Consider the following 22,603-nt stretch of genomic DNA (forward strand, 5'->3'; position numbering starts at 1 on the left):
GTCTGAAGCTCGACGTACTTTACACTGGTTACCTGTGCAGGCCAGGGTTGTGTTCAGGCTTCTGCTCAGCACACATAAATGTATACATGGAGTCATGCCACTCTATTTAAAAGAATTAGTCATGGTCAAAAACAACATTAGATCCCTTCGATCGGACAAATCTAATACCTTGGCTATGCCACGCTTGAAAACAAAAAAATCCAGGGACTCAGCATTCATCTCAGCAGCTCCCCTTAAGGGGAACTCGCTAGCAGCTACACTGAGGACCACTTCTTCCACGGAAATATTTAAAAAGGGGCTGAAAACCGTACTTTTTGTATAAAATACTTCTTCCTCTCGCTTGATCCTGTTCGTGTTTGATGCCTGCTCCGGAGCCTATCTCAGATTTAGTTCTGTTTTTTTGTCTTTGTTCTGTTTGTTTTATGTTTCGCAGGGCCCTTAAGCCTTAGGGTACCTGTTTGCGCTATACAAATGTTAAACATAAACATAAACAGATAAACAAGCAGCGAACCCACCTGGATGACATTGGATGTTCTGAAGAAGAATTGATTTGAAACCCCACAAAAGTTAAACGAAAAATGGACCTAGCAGACTGGATAGAGACATTAAGATCTGTGGAAAAAAACAAGCTTCTTTCTCATCTAACCTTCCAGGCCAAAAAACTGCACTCAACCATTGAAGACCTTAAAAGGTTCCCAGACAAAGCCCTAAGATCCATCTTTCTGAGGTCACGTCTAAATTTACTCCTGACCAACGAAATACGGGCCATTAGGGGCCAAATCAGTAAAACACCTCTTGATGCACTGCCCCCAAACGATAAAATGGAGAAGAGCGTACTTCTGTCCCCTTATTGAGTCTAGTATCCTGTATGAAGAAGAAGTCTGGTGGAAATGCCTCCTCAGTGGATCTAGGACATCATGATCAATAGCGACTGCAAAAGTTCTAAGGGCAGCTTTGAAGAAATGTGCTTTGCAGCCAATCGTGACGAGCGTCCAGGCCCTGGTTAACCAAGGAACCTGAATTAAGTTCCAACATCAGAAACCAACACTGAAAAAAAATATATGGACTGTATTCTTAAGAATTTTTCTTTTTGCAAAATCATTGATTTGATAAAGGCAAATAAAATAAAAAAAACAAAAAATAGTGTTTTATATGGCTCCCTTCTGGGTGGTTGGATCTCTTTCACCGTGGTTTTTCCTACAGAAGGCAGTATTGTTATTCGACCATACTTGCTTAATGCACATGCTCACTGTTTCATCCCTACCAAAGTGTGACCTTCGTTGTGTCACATTTTGATGTACTAGTTAGGAACATAATTTATTATATATCTTTTTAACACAAGCTTGTGAACTTGGTTGAGCTGATGTGTCTCCTCCAATCCATGTGCAGTGCCCGTTCTCTTAACTCAAGGGTCTTTTACTTCTTAGTTGCTTTTGCATGACCTCTCTGATGAAATTCAGACCTTGAGAATTTGTGTGCCTACTTGTCTTATCAAATCACTGTGCGGAATTTAGTCTTGCTGTAGAAGCTTATAGCTTAATGTGTGTGTGTGCTTCTTTGTGAGGGCCTCGCTAATATTTTCTGCTAATTCATTATGATTCCTTGGCTTTCGAGATGTCTGCATTTGTCTCAAGGCCTAGCTATCTGTTGTCTATTCAATTAGTGCAAAAGCCTGCCTTCATTTACTACCATTATTAGTACCCCTAATAATTTCCTGATTAGTGTTACATGTTGCTATACTCGATAGGAATAGGTGTGCATACTCATGTATATGGTCTGCACCTTATAGCTTACTTCTCGTCAGGGACATCACTTACTACCACACTGTTGCGAGTGTGCTTTGGACCTCTAAAGGGAGTCCTACATGAATAGGGTTGCTTTCTTTATGGACCTGCTTTGCTTCAAAGGGACTTTCGGAGCTTGTACTTCCGTGTACATTGAAGGCATTGGATGTAATCCCCAACAAGGTTGTGGTGGAAAATAAGTGGCAATTCCACTATTGTATGAACTGTTGCATAACCATCCTGACTAAAATATATCTTTGTGAATGAAAGATCCTGATTAATGTGTTGCTAATGAAGAAGATATTTGGCCTTCAGAGAAAATAATAATTATTTTGACTGTTAACTTGTTGTGTGAAGAGGAAGTCTTTTTGGTTTGCAAAGCAGAATGTTGTGGAAACTTTAACAATTGTCTTGAAGAGTAAGAAATCCTTTTGGAACTAATAGAGACATTTTTCCAAGTGAAGGACCTATGGAATGAAAAGAACTTTGTGTTATACTTGGAGTGGAACTTGGCCACTGAAAATAACTTTCCTGACCATGAGCTTTATTTTGAAATATCCTGAATGTATCCATGGGAAAGGCATTCTGCCCCGGTCACAAGGATTCACGTTTATGATTCTTATGTTTGAATTTATATGTTATTTTCCGAATTTAAACCACCAAATAATTCCTGTATGATTTCGTTGTATGTACTAGTGAGAGGGCCAGATACCTTTGGAAATTAGGTCAGTTTCCTTTAGTTTTAGTTTGGTAGGTAGGGAAATCCTTGTTGGGTTAAGGAAAGATAGGCATTTGCCTCCCACTTATTATTTAATAGAATGTCTAAGAGAAAACTCAACGTACTTGTCCACCTCACATTTCTGACCCCTCACACATATTTCTTCTCCTTGTGCCCCTCACCAACAACACTCACACCTATGGCTGATACTGCAGACCTGAAGCACATATCTCCAGTGTGGAATAATGTTGTTCACTGTCCAGATCTGCATATTGTCACTTGCATTTGGTCCCAAAAAGCAGTGTTACATGGGCAGCTAAGGACCCATATAGATTTCTCCTTGAAGCTTGGCCTCATGAAAAGACAGCATGCACAGGAATGGGATCAACAGACACAGCACACAGCAAAAGCCCGCCAGATACCAGTTAACAGTCAGCAGTATGCTGGCACTGCCACATACTGCCACCCTGGAAACAAGGGGCAGGTGTTGTTATCCCTACAGAAGGACTCTCCCAGGAGCAATAATGCTACAGTAGTGGCAGGGAGAAATTAGTATGTACCAGCATATCATATGCAAGACATTTTCAGCAGAGTTAAAAAAAATCATCATTACCATCTACAGGCATGACTCCTGGATAAGGAAATGGCGAAAATGCAAACAGTAGTGAGTTTAGGGCCCTTTAGGAACATGCATATGTAATGTATGGGATCACACAGATTAATTCTGAGTCCAAATAACCAAACCAACTCAGGAAGATTGCAACATCAACGGACGGACGCTCAATTTCTCTCAGCAATAATGGCTTTTATATCAAAATACATCAGAGATTATGTCATTCTACAGGGCAATAATGAAAACCCTATCAAGGGTCATGATTGGCTAAGGGGAACATCTAAGTATACTTTTCTATATGGACTAAGATTGTGATTGGCTGCCCACTGTCAGGTGGAAAACACATCCTACTCCTAAAACATGTCATCTTCAGAAACATACATACACAGTTTCTCACAGTTTATCATTGGTTTTCAAATTATAAGGTCCTTCGTTATATAGACTACTACGATTGGTTGGCACGCTTGTGCCAGTCTGGAACAATCGGTTCACTTAGCAGCATGTGAGCCCAGACCCAGGTGCAAGGAGATGGGGGATTACACTACCCAATTAGGCTATGCCTTCTGCCATGAAGAATGTCTTTGAACTTGTCATGATTCCTGCCCCTCATGTCCCCAGCCCTCCAAGATGTCAGGCTGGAGCCAGGCCACAATCACCAGCGGCCTCTCAGCGGCTTTCGACTTAGTCGACCACGAAATCCTCTGCAGCCACCTATCTATCGCAGCCCACTTTTCCTCCTCTGCCTCCGCATGGATACAATCCTACCTGGCGAATAGAACCATGCGAGTTTTCTCCACAATAGCAGCGGCGGACCCTATCCCCATCACATGCGGAGTCCCACAAGGCTCCTGTGTCTCCCTGACTTTGTATGATATATTTACAAAGCCGCTATTCGACAAACTGGACCGTCTGGGTGTCACCTACACTAACTACGCAGATGACACCCAGATCCTCCTCACCATCTCGGGCAATTACAATGTGGACGTCACCCAGATTAACGAAATCTTCTCCATCATTCAGGCATGGATGGCCACCCACGGCCTATGCCTGAATGATGAGAAGACAGAGCTTCTTCTGGTCGGCTCTCCCAATAACGTGTCTAAACTCAGTCCCTGCTACAATAACATTATCATAGATGGTAATACCATCCCCATCGTTAAGAGTGTGAAAACTCTAGGCTTCCACCTTGATGCTAACACCAACCTCTCCAAACAAATCAACGCAACCGCCTCAGCCACTGCCTATACGGGTAAGCTAATTAGGGCTAGCAGACCCTTCCTCCAACAGCTGCCTCACACTTGCCAGAGCCCTCATCCAGTCCAAACTGGACTACTGCAATAGCCTGTACCTAGGAGCCAACCAATCCATAATTAACAAACTCCAGGTCCTCCAAAATAACACGCTACGTGCAGCACTCAACATCCCAAGATGAGAGCACATATCCATAACCAGGAAAGCATGTAAATTGCTTTCCATACAGCAAAAAATTGACCTCAAAACCATCTGCCTCACTTACAAGTCCTTAAACCACCTAGCTCCACCGTACCTCACCAACAAATTTACTTTAACAACCTCCACCAGAACCACCAGATCATCCAACTCCTTCTGCCTGTCAGTGCCCAGATTTGCCCGAAAAAGAGCAGGAGGCGCTAGTTTCACAGTGCTTGCCTCCCAACTTTGGAACACCTTACCACTCAACATTAAAACCATTGAGTCCTTTCCGATCTTTAGGAAACATGTTATTGGCTGGTTACTGAACAAAGAATAGCATCTACCTCACCTTCTAAGATCCTCAACACACCAAGGCCGCAACTATGCCTATGCTATATGTACATTGTCGTACCATGTAATTTATGTAATTGTTGTACTTTGTAATGTATATATCAATGCTGTAACCGCTTCCTTAAGCGCCCTTCTACCTATGGGTCTGGAGCGCTATACAAATAAATAAAACAAACAAACAAACAAAACCACCATGGCCCTCAAGGGCCTCTCCATCCCTCCAAAGACCCACTTGGAGTCAGACTTGGCGCTTGTGGCACCAGACTCACTCACTCCCATAGGATAACATTGGGGATTGGACTTGTAGTGCATTGATGGGGACAAGATGGATGCCCCCACATATTTCGGTTCCCAGAACTGCATGTGCAGTCTAGTCTTTTGGGTGTGGTCCAGCCCAGAAACACCTGGGATACCCAGAGACTATTTAAGCCATGCCCAGGCTGAGAAACATACTTTGTGTTTTCTGCACCTGCAGCGTGACACTCACCGTGTTCGGATCGGTCTCCAGTAGGCCTGCATCTTTCTTCTGCGCCCAGCTCCTGCAAGAACAAGAACACCGTTAGGAACAGCCTTAGCTTGTGACGCTTGTGCCCATCATTCATCGCTCCTTCTGTTCTGCGGGCATCTTCGGGGGTGTCATTCCCATCCTGGCACGCTGCTTCATAAGCAAAAGGGAAAAGAACAGAAAAAAGGCATTAGTAAGCATTCAGCAAGTCTTTGCTTCTTTTTAAAGACTGTAGAAGCTTCAAACGCTTACCTGAATCCCAGCCGCTCTGGGGGAACTCTTTCTCCGGAACTTCTCATCTATCTGCAAGAGGGAAAAGACACTTCAGGTTAGCGTGGAAACATCCAGAGGCGCCGCATACCGCGCTCACTCATCGCATTTCTTCTTCATAACAAGTATCCATGCTGAAAATGTTGCGACACAGAAAAATAACTCAGTTCAATGCAAACATGAAAGGGTCGCATCGCGCATCGCGCTCTCACTCACCTTCAGCGCTACTCATCTCAGAAGCGCGCCGCCATCCCCGGACGCGGCCATCATCTATGGAAGGAAAGGAACGAAGTTAGAGAACTGTTCAAAAGACTCATTATATTTACCTGTCAGACTCTTGCCAGTGAAGTAACTAGGCAGCAACGAGCCCGCATCAATCAACACGCCCCTGCACTGAAAGCAGGACGGAGAGCACACTTTCCAAGAAAACAAGGTGAGCTGTGGATCAAAGGGAAGGGTTGGACCCCGGGGAAGAAGGGGTTCAAGCACACAGAGACAATAGGGAGTTAAACTCTACCAATCCTGTGTTTCAGGCCCAGTCTCCAGTCGAGTAGACTCCAGGGAAGGGTTCGAGGTCGTAAGAGGTCAGAACAGGCTGAGTGATGTCCCCGTGGATACCAGGTGAGCGTTACAGAACTTGGCCTTGCAAAGTATCCTTGTCTTTAGAGTACATGGAAGTGAGAGCACTCACTATCGTGTTCTGGGACTCCAAGTTCAAACTCTATTTTCATCCTTGGCTGACGTGACAGTAGACCATGATTTGGTCCCTTTTGTAGCTTTAAATTAATTAAATTAAGTAAACTTGACACTCTTGTTGTTCTTTCTTTGCACCTTAAAAAGGGATGATTCATCCTTCGCACGTTAGCTCGTTTCCAAAATAGATAGCTAACATTGACTGCTTCAGTCTTTACTTCAGGCCAGACAGCCTCGTCTTGCAGCTCCACGATTCTGCTTATTCTTGCTGCCACAAAGCTTTCCCTTCGGGTTCTGGCTTACTAAATTCATGATACCGATATCCAACTTCTATACAATGGCGGCTTCGTCTGCGTTCTAATCACTATGTATAGCCAGCTTATACGATAACTTAGTCTAAGTTGCGTTTCAGCATCTGTACATTTATTGAACGGTTGATTTTCCACAGCACTTCGTGCATGTGTAATCTTTCTCTTTTATACTTGAGAATTCACTCGATTCTTTATTTCATCATTAGTTTCTTTAGGATCCGTACATTCTCTTCAGTCAGTATCTCAGGACGTCGTGCATACTTTGTATGACGTCACTGGCTTCTTTTCTCTGCTCCTTTTCATATTCCTTCAGGGAGTTCCTCCCTTAGGTTGTCATCACTTTTGGGAACTATTCGATAGGGTTGTCTCAATGGGTATCTTCTTGCAAACGCATGCTGCGGTATTGGCACAACGCCAGGTGTCAAACATGGCACAATCTCAGATCTCCAACATATAGGAGGTGGGGGGCAGGATTTCCAGCAGAGGCATTCAGCTGATCCTCTACAGTAGATCTTCTGGCATGATCCTTTTTGTAAGCCGATGGCAAGTGCTGATTCTCCAAGGTGAATTACCAGCCAGAGTTAATTTGTATCTTTGCATGCAGGGCTAAATCTGAGTTGCATGATGCAGTAGTTCTTGTGGTTGGAAAGACATTGGAGAGGTTGGAGGGTAGAACAGGCCACTTCATAAGTGGATGAGTGTGCAAAGCACTGCCTACATGCCAGAAACAGTGCACCTACCTGGTACTGGTCACACTGGCAAGCAGGATGGATCATAGCCGCAGCAGCTTGACATCCACTAATAAGCCACTTTGTGCATGCAAGGTTTTAATGGCAGGAGCCAGACAAGCACAGGCATTTGTGATAAAGTGAAGCAGCTGTTGGTAGCGTAGCTGGCTCCTGGCAGCAATCCCTGGGATTTTTAGCACTGGACAATGGCTTGAATGTTATGTCTTCTCTAAGGCTGGGATACACATTGCATGGCACATGCTTTACACACTTTCTCCACCTTGTCTTGATACTTAGTGTCTGCACTTGTGCACATCTTTGTGATATACTTACCATTTCACACAAGATCACTTCTTATTTCTGCCATTCATACAGCATAAGAAAGGCTTTGCTAGTGTTCTAGGTGCAACACCAACTCCCGCACCAGAAACTGAACATGACTGTGCAAACCTACTAGAAGGCAACCTTACATATGCTTGCATTCTACACACTGACTCAGTGGCATCCCATGCTCAAAGTCTGCTGCATGCTACAGCCATCTGACAAAAACACACATCATGTGAGTAATGTCTCTGTGTCATTTAGTGAGGTACTTCTATTGATATGCTTGTTGGAAATGAACCTGTCCAAAAAAGCAATGGAACATAAAACACAGATTTGTCAGATATTGTGCAGCGAGTGGGACAACTGATGTCAAGCTTTCGTGATGATCCCTATTGAATATCTTTGGGGATCTTTCCTTGATCTCTGCTTTAAGGTGAAAGTGTCTATGTTTCAGACTGTGGAGTAGGATGACTCGTTGAGAAGCCATAGCTGAAATGTGTCAGATGGCCTTCGAGCAGTGTTTGCAAGAACATTTGCTCATCTGTAAAAAATATACAAGGTCAATGACATCTGAGCATCCCCGACAGCCAGTCTGAAGTCTAGAATCTGGTAGCCCATTCTTGTAAAATGAACCATTCCCAGACACAGAGGAAGTGTAACTCTGAAGGACTGCCATCTGCAAAGGGAGGCGGAACCCTGGATTTTTATTATTTTCATTAACCAAATCATGAAGTGTGTAATTCATCTCGGAAAGGTAGGTCTGCTAACTAGAGCCCTGTTTCATCACACTCCATGCCAAAGCATAGTTTACACCTGTGCCGTGCTGCATCAGTATCCTGATCTGCAGCTCCTGCTCTCCCATGGCAAAGATCTGTTTCCGAGATCACAGTTGCCACGTTTGTCAGCTGCTGTGTCACTGCAGTGGCTGTATTTAAATATCCACCTCTTTTCTAAAATCATATAATTATGCTAAATGAACAACTTGCTGGCAGGAGAATCTGGAAATATAAACCACACCTAGGTTTTGGAATGGTGGCTGATGCTTCAGATAATTATTAAAATCACATCTGATTTGCGGCACGCTAGTGACAACCCTGTGAGCTCCAACCAGCTGTGAAAGGCAATATGGAGTGGCAGCAACGTTCCCAGGGCCACCAAGCAAAACCTCAAAGTGTTGCCTATTGGTTTAATCCCTAAATAAGGGCTAGGAGAAGACAGTGTGGCCCTTGAAATGTGTTGTGAAGTACTTTGCTGCATGGATGTTTGCAAGCTGGTCTGGAATGCACAAGGTCGGAGAGAATGTTGGAAGGTAAGAGTGTTGATGTATGAGTGAGATAATGCTAGTCTGCTTCCATTCCAACCCAGGCAGTTGGAAGATCTAGCCTGGATGGTGGTAGACAGTGTGTTCTCAAGAGGATAGCTCAGTGGCAATGTGCTCGCCTTGGAAGCAAGGCGATAAGGAGCAACACTGGTTCGATCCCCGGGTCCTCGCTTAGAAACCTCTGGATATTAAACGCGTTATAAATAACCTATGATATCATATCATATCATACCTGTAACTTAAGGACACCTGCTGTAATTGAATAAAGGAACTCTTAAGTAACATATCTAAAGAATCCAGAGTTTCCTTGCAACACTGTGATGAGTTGGCCTTGCAGGAGGGCCTGGAAACAGATTTGCGCATGGTGAAACTGAAGCTGGAGAGAAAACACCAATTAAGCTGCTTTGGGGGTGCAGAAAGCAGAGACCCACTGCCTCTAGTAAGGTCCTATCACGCAGGGCGGCCCGCATAAGCAGGGGAGGCTGTGAGAAAGGAAGGACACTGGTGGCCTGTAGCATAGAGGCTGGGCTGGATTGTTTGAAGACCCAGGGAATGTTGATTTGGTTTCGATGATGCTCTCCTGTCAGCCATTTATTAAGGCAGTGGTCATGGCATTGGAGGTAGTATTTAGTCAAAGATATGAACCTTTATTTGTGCGCGCTAAACTTGCATTGTTGATTTCTGCCCTAGGGTTCACATTTCACTTTCGTATTTGGTGTAAACATTCGAGTCAAGTTTCTTTGTTGGTTTGCAAAGATTGATGTATTATTGTTGTTGTCCTCTACACGTGTTTCACTGCCATTGCATTGTTTGAGCACATTTGGTATTCAGTAACTCTTTCGTATCTTTCTTTTCATATTTCGTATTATGGGTGACTAGAGGGTAATTCATAGAATTTCGCAGAAAAGTGTCGCAAGCGGCTGGCGCAGAGTGTCCGCGTGCGATTGTCTGCGCCAGGCACGTGCGCTAAAACCGATTTCCGCGCACAGCGTATTCATGGATTTTAGGCTCCCAAACCAGCCGTGGCGCAGAGAATCGCAGCGACCCTGCAGCAGAGCCAGTAACGCCCCGAAGAACGCCCTCGCGCAAGGAAAAGCCATCAAAATCGCTAAATCATCGCAAAGGGCTGCGTTAACCCTGGACCAGTTCACCGGGCTGGCAAACAGCAAACGGCAAGCAGGGAACGTGTATTTCAGGGGTGCGCGGGAAGTTCCACACGCGATTGGGCCAGTGCGAGCAAGGTATGTGAATTTCAGGGGTGCGCGGGAAGTTCCACACGCGATTTCAGCAGGGTACGTGTATTTCAGGGGTTCGCGTGAAGTTTCTCACGCGATCGGGCCTGGGGGAGCGGGCTACGTGTATTTTAGGGGTTCACGTGAATTTTTTCACGCGATCGGGCCTGGGGGAGCGGGCTATGTGTATTACAGGGGTTCGTGTGAACTTCCTCACGCGATCGGGCCTGGGGGAGCGGGCTACGTGTATTTCAGGGGTTCGCGTGAACTTTCTCACGCGATCGGGCCTGGGGGAGCGGGATACGTGTATTTCTGGGGTTCGCGTGAATTTTTTCACGCGATCGGGCCTGGGGGAGCGGGCTATCTGTATTACAGGGGTTCGCGTGAACTTCCTCACGCGATCGGGCCTGGGGGAGCGGGCTACGTGTATTTCAGGGGTTAGCGTGAACTTTCTCACGCGATCGGGCCTGGGGGAACGTGCTACGTGTATTACAGGGGTTTGCGTGAAGTTGCACACGCGATTGTCCCAGTGCGAGCAGGGTACGTGTATTTCAGGGGTGCGCGGGAAGTTCCACACGCGATAGTCCCAGTGCGAGCAGGGTACGTGTATTTCAGGGGTGCGCGGGAAGTTCCACACGCGATAGTCCCAGTGCGAGCAGGGTACGTGTATTTCAGGGGAGCGCGGGAAGTTCCACACGTGAATTGGCCGTGTGGGTCCTCCCAGGTGTACGCTCCACAACCTCCACGGCTCCTGCAGGCAGCCCACACCACGGGGGACTACCCTGCATCCCTGCCCATGTCCCGCAGGCAGCCCATTCACCATGGGCATGCCCCCCAGCCAACCCACATGTCACCTTGCACTACTGATCAACAATGCATGTCTCCCACCACCCCCACCCCCCAGCAGTGCAGGGGCACCCTCCACCAGGCCCCCACTCATGTCCCCCTGCACCCCCACCCCCCAGCATCCAGGGTCACCCTCCACCAGGCCCACACTCATGTCTCCCACCACCCCCACCCCCCAGCCACCATGGGCAGCCTCCACCAGGCCCCCACTCATGTCTCCCACCACCCCCACCCCCCGGCAGTGCAGGGGCAGCCTCCACCAGGCCCCCACTCATGTCTCCCACCACCCCCCCCCCCGGCAGTGCAGGGTCACCCTCCACCAGGCCCCCACGCCCCCACTCATGTCTCCCACCACCCCCACCCCTCGGCAGTGCAGGGTCACCCTCCACCAGGCCCCCACTCATGTCTCCCACCACCCCCACGCCCCAGCCACCATGGGCAGCCTCCACCAGGCCCCCACTCATGTCTCCCACCACCCCCACCCCCCGGCAGTGCAGGGTCACCCTCCACCAGGCCCCCACTCATGTCTCCCACCACCCCCCAGCCACCATGGGCAGCCTCCACCAGGCCCCCACTCATGTCTCCCACCACCCCCACCCCCCAGCCACCATGGGCAGCCTCCACCAGGCCCCCACTCATGTCTCCCACCACCCCCATCCCCCGGCAGTGCAGGGTCACCCTCCACCAGGCCCCCACTCATGTCCCCCTGCACCCCCACCCCCAGCATCCAGGGTCACCCTCCACCAGGCCCCCACTCATGTCTCCCACCACCCCCACCCCCCGGCAGTGCAGGGTCACCCTCCACCGGGCCCCCACTCATGTCTCCCACCACCCCCACCCCCCAGCCACCATGGGCAGCCTCCACCAGGCCCCCACTCATGTCTCCCACCACCCCCACCCCCCGGCAGTGCAGGGGCAGCCTCCACCAGGCCCCCACTCATGTCTCCCACCACCCCCACCCCCCAGCCACCATGGGCAGCCTCCACCAGGCCCCCACTCATGTCTCCCACCACCCCCACCCCCTGGCAGTGCAGGGGCAGCCTCCACCAGGCCCCCACTCATTTCTCCCACCACCCCCACCCCCCGGCAGTGCAGGGTCACCCTCCACCCACCAGGCCCCCACTCATGTCTCCCACCACCCCCACCCCCCGGCAGTGCAGGGTCACCCTCCACCAGGCCCCCACTCATGTCTCCCACCACCCCCACCCCCCAGCATCCAGGGTCACCCTCCACCAGGCCCCCACTCATGTCTCCCACCACCCCCACCCCCCAGCCACCATGGGCAGCCTCCACCAGGCCCCCACTCATGTCTCCCACCACCCCCACCCCCCAGCCACCATGGGCAGCCTCCACCAGGCCCCCACTCATGTCTCCCACCACCCCCACCCCCCAGCCACCATGTGCAGCCCCCACCAGGTCCTCACAATCCCCAATCATGTGCGTAATGGTCAGCCTCCACAGCCAAAAAGCCCTACCAAGTAACCCATTCACCCACATGGAAATGGAAATCACATGTTACACCCCCAATGTTCATGAAGCTAATGAACCCATGCCCATCACACACATTTTTTGCAATTGAATGGGAAAACACACAACATGACATGCATGAAACCAATGAGATGATACCACACAGTGAACTATGCCAACAAAATTGTATTGAAAAAAATAAAGAATGCTTAAGAAAGAAAACTAACTACAATGTAAATGTGAAAAAATAAGCTGCATGTCCGCATAAAAACAAAAAACTGGAAATCCAAATCCCAAAAAATTTTGTCCAAAGTCAAATGTAAAAAATTCTCCATGCAACAAAGAACTATGTACAAAAATAACAAGGGTCCATGAGCCCAATTGAACTAAGGAAACCTCCTGAAAAACCTACCTAAATATCAACTATATACAAAAAGTGGAGCAGTGTCCGTCGACTCCAAATCATAATAAGAACGAAAGGAAACCTAAAACTAAAGAACTATATACAAAGGCGGTGGGCAAGTCCAGCGGCTCACTCTGTGGAGTCCCGGGCCAGGGCATCATCGAACTCCTGTTCGATGTCCCGGAGGCGGTCCAGTTCCATGGCCCCGAGGGTCCACAGGGACGACGCTGTGTCCTCCTCCAACCCCCTGCGGATTGCCTCGAGGCACTCGGCCCGCCTCAGGGCCCTCCGCATGGAGTTCTCCGCCCTGACCATTGTGAGCCGCGCCTCTTCCGCCCGCCGCCGCTCCGCACCTATGGCGTGGCCCAACCGCTGCCACACGGAAGACACTCTCTGTCCTGGGTCCCCCTGCCCTCCGGCCGATGCCTGCCCCTCCGATGTCGAAAGCCCCGAGCCTTCATGTCTCCCACCATGTTGCTGCTGCTGCTGCTCTGCCTCTGCCCGTGCACTGCCTCCTGCTGCCTGCACATCCTCCGCCGGCTGGGGTGCACTTGTTGATGTGACCACCCCTGCTGGACCTCCGACTCCCGACTGTGGCAGGGATGCCTCCTCCACCAGCCTGGCCGCACCGTCAGAGGCAGCTCCACAGGGCACCCAGGTGACTGATGGGTGGGAAGATGGCACAGAGGACGACTGGCGCGTAGGGGGTCCAGTTGAGGAGGGGGTCGGAGCAAGCCCCATCAGACAGCGGAATCCAGCCTGGGTGACCTGTCCCAGCAGGCTGACGTGGTCAACAAGCCATTCGAGATGACGTGCAGTCTCTCCATGAAAAGACTGCAGGTCACCTCGCATGGCCCGTTGACGCAACGCCACACCAGCCAGGACAGGCTCAACCCAGACCTGGATGGCCACGTCCGCAGGCAGAGGAAGGCCAGTTGACGTCAGCTCATCCCCTGCCTGAAAACGGGTCTGGACGTAGGCATCCCTGCTGGTGCAAGATGATGCAGGGACAGGATCGGGGACAGGATTGCACACAGGCACCTTCGCGGCCGCCTGTGCTGCCTCCTGTCCCTGGTCCTGCACTGCACCACTAGCACCAGTGGGATCCCCACCTCCAGACCCTGTCTCTGGTGCTTGCGCGGCCCCCTCCTCCACCAAACCCCCCCCCAACCTGGATGACTCCGTGCCATTTTCCGCTGTTGGGCCCTGTGGGGTCCCAGCTGCCCCTTCTGCTGCCGAGGAGTCCAACTGCAACCTCCGCCTCTTGGACATGCCCCCGGCAGCTGCGGCCTGGGACGCGGCACCGGACTCCTCACTCCCCGATGAGATGACAACACGGGAGGGGAGCCGGGCCTTGCGTCTCCGGCTGGCGGTCGGATCCCCGCCGCTGTGCTCCACAGCACCTTCTCCGCCCTCTTCATCAGTTGACGCAGCAGACAGGGAGAAACAAAACACAGGCATCAGGGCACTGTACAATGGACACATACACGCATGACAGTTGCACATGAGTGGCATTGGCAAACCTCAGACATGTCATCGCAATCCCCAACACACATGTCATTGCAACTGGTACACATGAGCCATACCACAGCCATATCGCAACTGCCAGCACCATCCCTACACATACAACAGCATCAGCAGCCAAACATCACATGCAACACAGGAAGTGCACCACACATGTACACACACCAACACACTTGTATGCATGTCTATACCTCTTCCAAGTATCGCACTGTTCAGACGGGCATCCATGTCACATCTGCCAATCAGGCTTCCACATACCGCTGTCACATGCATTCATGTTGCATCACTGTTGCACCCTTGTCAAATACACACACATGCACATGTACACAGTGCTCATACATGCAGCCGAAAACAACATACATGCCTGACATCACGGACATGTCTACTTACATACACATTCATCCAAACATGTGTGCACGCACAACTGCATTTGCCATGCAAGCCCACACACACAAGCACCATCCATGTCTCACACATTACAGCCCTCGCATGTGTCAGCCCCACGGCCCTGTACACCCCCACCCATACTCGACCCCATACAAACAGATGTGCAACCGGCACAATGGCGAATGATCACCACACGCACTGCTCACAACCAGGATGCATGTACACTCACCGCTCGACTCCAGACGGGTCTGCTTCTCTAGGACCTGGACGTGGAGCGCTGGGGATATGCGTTCCAGGACCCCCATCTGTTCTTCCGACAAGTGGCCCCGGCGCCCCTTGGCATCCGCTGCCTTCAAGAGGCGCCGGGCCTTGTTCAGGGTCCTGGACCTGAAGTCCTCCCAGCGCTTCCTGACATGTTGTAAGTCCCGGACTGCCACCCCCTCCGCGTTGATGGCAGTCATGATGTCAGTCCAGATCCGAGTCCGTCCTTCCTTGTCGGCGCGGGAACTTCCAAAGAGGGCATCATACTGCCCCAGGACTTGCTCCACCAGGACACCAACTTCTGTGGCACTGAAGCTGGTGCCCCTCTGCCTCTCTGGCCGGGTGTTGTCAGTGGTCACAGATGGTGTTTGCCCCGACATGACAACCCCAGAGGCAGGAGTGGGTGGGCAACTGGGTCCTGGGGCTGGGCTGTGGAGCGATGGAATTCCAGTCGGGAGTCTTCGGTTCCAGCAGGGGTGGTCACAGCAACAGCACCCCTGGCTGATGTGCAGGCAGCAAATGGCAGTGCACGTGGGCAGCAGGCAGTCAGGCAGCAGCAGATAGCAGGTGGGAGCGTGCTCGGGGCCCTGGGGGGCAGTAGTTCGGCCTTCTGGGCAGGAGCGTGGTCTTCCGTGTGCTTACGCGTGGCCAGCTTGGTACAGAGTGATTTGGCACGTGAAAATCCTGCACGTCAGCGTGAAAACCGAGGAAAGGCCATTAGCGCGTAAGCGCATCAGCACGCACACGCGATTCTATTGGACCAAAGGCCCTCAGCGCGTAAGCGCGTCTGTGACGTGACCCGCACGGGCGTTTCCCACACAGCACGTGATGACAGAGCACACGTGGAAAGACTGCACGTCAGAGTCTCATCGCGTGTGATTGGTGGAAATGGCCGTACACGCAGAAGTGACAAAGCGTGTAATTGGTGGAAATGGCCGTACACGCATAAGTCACAAAGCGTGTAATTGGTGGAAATGGCCGTACACGCATAAGTCACAAAGCGTGTAATTGGTGGAAATGGCCCTAGCGCGTACATGCCGCGTAAGTGACGTTGGACGTGTGGGCCTGTATAAAAGGTACGCGTAGAACACCATTTCCTTGTACGTGCTTTTCGTGGAGAGCGAGTGGGTGAATTCTGTACTTCTTGTCGGTTCACACGCAATTTACTTCACGGCGTTTCAAGTTCGTATTCCCTGTTACCTCTGACAGATTTTTCTCTTTTTTCTCTTTTACTGCTTTACCTGGGCCTGTTCCCTCAAACAGTGTTCCCTTCTACTGTTGTCCTGTCTCCTCAGACAGCGTACAAATCTTCTTTTGACGGGGGTGTTGCCAACCAAACGCGCTCCTTTTTCACGGTCTTTTACCTGGCAGACGGTGAGTCACGCACGTATCTAACATCTGTGCTTGCCCGGTGTGTAGCCTACCCCTTCAGAGGTCATTCTAGGCTGCGTGTGACACGCATACGTTCATTCTTGTGTTACTGGGTGCCACAGCGTAGTGCAGGTTTTTCTTTCTGCACACGTGGTCTAGGAGGGGTTGCGTGCACGTCATCTCCCTTTTTTGGGGCTCCTGTGCGTAGCGTGACCCGTCATCTTTCCCCAGGGGTTACAATCAGCCTTGCAAGAGCACTAGGGTACAATTACCATCTGGTACCCAACCCCTTTGACCCCCAATTGCCCAGGACAATATTTGACAGCCACTCCCATACGCACATCAACATCAGTGCCATGGTTGGGAGGCGAGGATTCCGTAAGGGTGGCAAAGGTGGAAGAGCCACAAGTGGTGGCCGTGGTGGATCCAGTAGGGGACGTGGTCGTTACTTGCAGGGTGAGCCTGTCCCCCCATGTGTGGAGGACCAGTCAAGGGCACCCATAATCCCCCCGCCTCCCGTTGAGGCTGATGTGGCTGACACCATCTATGCTCAGCCCTTGTTGGACCAGCCCATTGTGGCACCAGACCTGGCAGACTCCATGGCTGACTTCCAGGTCAGCAGGCCTATGACACGTGCGCTGGTGCACGTTGATGTCACCATGCCACGTGCATCTGGGGCAGCAAGGTCATCTGCTGCACCAAGTAGGCAGGGCGGAGAGGCTGCAGGGGCAGCTGCGGCTCCATCCACCACAGCCCTCACACACCCAGCCAGGACAGTGTCGGTCCTAGTCCATGCTGCTGATATTCCCCCTGACACCATCACACTAGAGCCAATGCCTGCACCAACTCCCATGCTGAGTGTGCAATCCCACACTCCTGATACAGAGTCCACCAGGGCTCCTGCCCCTAGTGTCCAGAGCGGCGCAGGACACTCAGGATCACCACCACCTTCCAAGCGGAAGAGGAAGAGTGCTCGTCCGGCACAGGCTGATGCCCCAGACACGGCTACACAGTCCGGCCCGTCCAGGAAGCCCAGCTTCACGGATGACGAACTGAATGCACTTGTCGAGTATGTGTCCGCACATGACAACGAGATGGTCATTGTTGCAGGATCCAAAACCACACCTGCACAACGCCAGAAACACTGGCAGACCGTTGCGGACATCGTAAGTGCCCTTGGAATCGTGAGGCGCACAGCCAATGATTGCTATAAGCGCTGGAATGACCTAAAGCGCAGGGCAAAGAGTAAGCTGGCCTCAAGTCATGCCGCAACTCTAGTGACTGGAGGTGGGTCTCCAGTAGTAGACATGGAACTCACTCCACATGAGTCAGTCGCTGGGACCTACGTCACAGAGGAAAAGATCCAAGGCGTGGGAGATCTCCCTGATTACGAGGCATTGTCCGGTGAGTGCACATGCATGTGTGTGTCATCCATGTGCATGGTGTGTGTGAGGGCTTCTGTTTGTGTGCCAGGTGAGAGTGTGTGCGCCTGAGTCGTATGGGTCATCCATGTGCTTCATGCAATACATCCTGCGCAGCTGCATTTGGCCATAGCTGTATCCCTTCTGCCAACAGTAGACATGTAGTCCAACTGCACGCCAGTTGCCCTTGAAGTGTCACCTTGCCACAACATTGTTGCAAAATTTAGCACTGTTCATTTAGTCAGATATTTTCCATTCCACCACTTTTACTAGGCATGTTGCAGTCCTCTAGTCACATGTCTGACATGGCTATGGTAAAGTTGAGTGACTTTGTTACCTGGATATCATTTGTTCAAACATGTCCCTGTGCAATTGCACCATTTCGGACTGGCAGCTCCAGGTGAAGAATCTGACCTGTTAGAATTAGAAAAGCTATTACATGCGGGAACTGGACAGTATGCATAGGTGCTGCCCTCCTCTCCATCTTCACTCAATAGCAATAGTACATGCCATCTGTGTGATGGCATGTGTGTTTCACCTGCCAATCACAGGCCAATGTGTGATGCCACTGCCAGGCAGCATGCAGAAAATGTGTTCATCTTCAATCTTGGTGTCATCAGTGTGTGCCATTTGCCTGCCCTTCATACGCAGTGAGGGTGCATGCATGGGAGGGTTTTAGTCATGTGGGACATGTGTCAAACAAGTACTGTTTCTCTTGCTTCTCAGCCCTCATTGTGTGCCATGGTGCTAATGCCTGTTTCCATTTCTTTGTTTTTATGTCTTTGCAGGGGAAGACGCACCTGATACTGCTGGGGTTGTGGAGATGGTGCAGACCCAGGAGGGGCCCGAGGGCCGACCAACCACCAGTGAGGGACGTGGTGTGGTGGTGGGTGAGAACCCACAAGTGCTGCAGGTCCTGCTCTCAAGGGGTGTCTCTGGCTGCACCATCCCGAGCTGTACTCAGGTGTTGATTCGGATGAGACCTACGTGCCGTCGCAGGTGAGTGTTCCAGGGAGGGATTCTGTTCTGTCTCACCCACCTGCACCAGGGTCAGAACCCTCAATGGGGATGTCAGTGTTGGCAGCTACGCCTTTGGTGGTTACGGATGCAGGGTCACACTCCGCGACATCTGATCCTGTTCCTGGGCCAGCAGATCAGAGGGGGAATGCAGTCCTGCAGCCTCAGGCAGTGCCGGCACAGCAAGGCGCAGTTCGCCTTGCCCCAGACAGGTGTGGTGCCCGCCGACGTGGTGGCCGTACGGCACCTGGCAATACTGCATGGGAGCAATCCATTTACGGTATGGCAACCCAACAGGCAGCAGCATCCGAGATGATGGCTCAGGCCATGGATAGGGTGGCCACTTCCATTGTCCCCCCTGAAAGGCTGATGGAGCGACTAGAGCAGGCAGCCGACACCATCTGCCAGTCACACAGGGAGGACATGTTGGGGCCCAACAGGGACAGGCGGGCGGCACTGGCGACTCTGCAGGAGGCCATCTCCATTGAGTCCCAGGGCCACAGGGAATCCCTGAGGCAGGAGCTCCTTCACCTCAGGACGACTCTTGTTGAGCTTGAGGCTTCTACACACCAAAGGACAGAACAGCAGCTGGAGCGTCTCACCCGTACGCTCTCAGCTGAGATGCAGGCAACGAGGGCGGAGGTCCGGGCATCCCGTGAGTTGTTGCATGGGGACCTCCGGACACTCATCCTCCAGAACCAGACCTACCACACCCGCATGCTTGCAGCCATGGAGGAGCAGACTAGGGCCTTGCGTGGGCTGCCTCCCATAGTGCAACCACCTCCGGATGCAGCTGCACAGGGTGATAATAGCGACAGCAGTGATACTCCCACAATAGGGTAGCCGTGTGGGCCATGAGCCCATGGAGGTGTTTTTTTTTCCCAGGAGGGTTCTGGTGTGCATCCTGTCCTCGGACCTCCTGGGTGGCCTCCCCAACCCCCCCCCCCCCGGGCCCTTCAATGGCCATTTTTGATTTTTATTTTTATTTTGTTATTTTTATTTATATTTCTTTTATTCCCAATTTTTTTGGGACGATTTGTTGGCTTCCGTGGTTCCTGTGGGCATACGCTGCATTGTGGCTGGGCACATGCAGGCTTGTAATGTATTTGGTTCAGATGCTTGGGTTTGAGTCACACACACCCCTCCTGCTTCCCGTTTCCATGGGCTTGCAAAGGGTGTGCCCAAGTGACAGTGAATTACACAGTGACGTTGGACTCCCATGAGCTGTGTGGGCAGTCTGTAGTCAATACTGTGTATACATTCCTAGTGCATATTGCTGTTGTGTTGTACACTGCATGTTGCATTGATGTGTAACTCATCTTCTGTGTCTACCTCTCAATTTGCAGGTCCCTTCCTCATGTCTACACAAGGACCTCTAGTCTCGAGATGTGGTCCATGTTGGCAGCAGTGCACCTACAACTCTACAGGCGCCAACACTGCACAGTTGGTAGTGGTGGGAGTGCAGGCATTTCCAGGTGGTGAGACTACTAATATTATACATTAGTGATGTCATGTTAATGGTAGTACGTGCTCAAGTTTGTTGTTGGTCCGGCATTACTGTGAGCATTTCAGGTGTTGCAAGTTTCTAATAGGGACACTGTACATTGTGACACTAGTGTCATGTTGTGGGGATTACTTTGTTTACGTGCAAATAGCATGACATGGCACGGTGTGTCGTGTGGCGGTGCTGGGGTTGGGTTGGCTGACATGGCACTGTCCTCTTATTGCATTTTGCAAGTGGGTATTCATTTCAGCTGCTTGAATGTGTAACTTCACAAAACTGCATTGGTGGTGTCAGTGTGGGTAGGGATGCACACATTGTGACACTTCCAGGTGAACAATCTCAGGCTGATATGGTTTTCACGGTTCTTTCTCCAGACATTCAGGATCATCGTCAGGTTGAGTCATCATTGATTGTCAGATGGAATGTGCCAGGGCAGTGTGCTCTCCACAGGGGTGTGATTTCTATGTGAAGTAATTAGCCACTAGCTGTGTACGGGCTGCCTCCCCCCATGCCCTTTCCCCTCCCATGCGCAGCGGCTGTGCATGTGGTTGGGGATGGGGGGGCACCACCATGTCCACGGCCAGGCCCCGGCGTGTTGCAACGTTGTGCAGGACACATGCTGCCACTATGATCCTGCACACTACTGGGGGAGCGTACAACAGCTGCCCGCCAGAACGGTCAAGGGAGCGAAAGCGTGACTTCAGCACTCCAAATGTGCACTCCACTATGCCCCGGGTTGTAATGTGGGCTGCGTTATATCTTACCTGGGGTGGCGTGGTGGGGTTCCGAATTGGCGTCATCATGTGGGGGCTGAGAGGGTAGGCACTGTCGCCTGTGGAGGTGGTGATTGGTATCATTGGTGGGGTTGTGACCTTGCTCAGTATCTGACATGCATGCATGTGCAGTGGCATTCATACTCACCAAGCAGCCATGTATCGCCATGCCGGCCAGCTTCTAGGTCCCGGCTTAGGGTGGACATTCGGTAAATGAAGCTGTCGTGGGTTGACCCAGGATAGTTGGCATATAGTGAGGTGATGATCCCCTTGGCATTACATACTACCTGCACGTTGATGGAATGCCAGTGCTTGCGGTTCCTATAGATGTGCTCAGATGCCCTGGGGGGACGTAGAGCCACATGGATGCAGTCAATGGCACCTAGCACTTTGGGGAATCGTGCCATAGCGTAGAAATCCAGGGCGGCAGCATGCCTTTCTGCAGGGGTTCTGGGCAGGTATATGTGCCTGCCGACTGATGGGCGTGCAGTGATGATGTTCAAGACCTGGTGTAGGCAGCGTGACTGGGTGGCCTGTGATACACCACCCACAATGGCACTTGTCCGCTGAAATGATCCAGTGGCTAAGAAGTGCAGTACATTGAGGACCTTCTCCAGGGGGCTGAGTGCTTGGGAGCACAGGCTGGGTGATGTGAGGTCGTCCTCTCACTCACTCACCAGGTCCAGTATGATGTGTGGTGGAAACCTGTACCTCCCATGCACCTGGTCATCAGGCATCCCGAAAAGGCTGGTTCTGGGTGTGAATATTCTGACCCTGACTATCCTCCTCCTCCTCCTTTGGTAGGCCACGCCCACTGCTGCTAGGAACGGTATGTTCATCCTGGGTCTGAGCTAGTTATTTTGTTAGCGCGCAAATTAATGCGTTGCGCGTGTTGTAGGCGAGCGTGTGACCCGCGCACCCCTCCAATCCAGTGCCCAGTCCAATAGCGTGTGGAAATTGGCGCGCACACCGGGATACAGGTGCGCTGACGTACTTGCGTGTGTAAGTGTCCGCGCACACCTGATATACACGTACATAGGCCAATCGCGTGTACACGCACTTTTGTCCAATTACACGCGATGAGACTCTGACGTGCTGTCCAATTACACGCGATGAGACTCTGACGTGCAGTCTTTCCACGTGTGCTCTGTCATCACGTGGTGTGTGGGAAACACCCGTGCGGGTCACGTCACAGACGCGCTTACGCGCTGAGGGCCTTTGGTCCAATGGATTCGCGTATGCGTGCTGACGCGCTTACGGGCTAAGGGCCTTTCCTCGGTTTTCACGCTGACGTGCAGGATTTTCACGTGCCAAATCACTCCGTACCAAGCTGGCCACGCGTAAGCAC

Source organism: Ambystoma mexicanum, chromosome 3q, assembly GCF_040938575.1.
Source record: "Ambystoma mexicanum isolate Mex_15411 chromosome 3q, UKY_AmexF1_1, whole genome shotgun sequence".
Taxonomy (NCBI): domain Eukaryota; kingdom Metazoa; phylum Chordata; class Amphibia; order Caudata; family Ambystomatidae; genus Ambystoma; species Ambystoma mexicanum.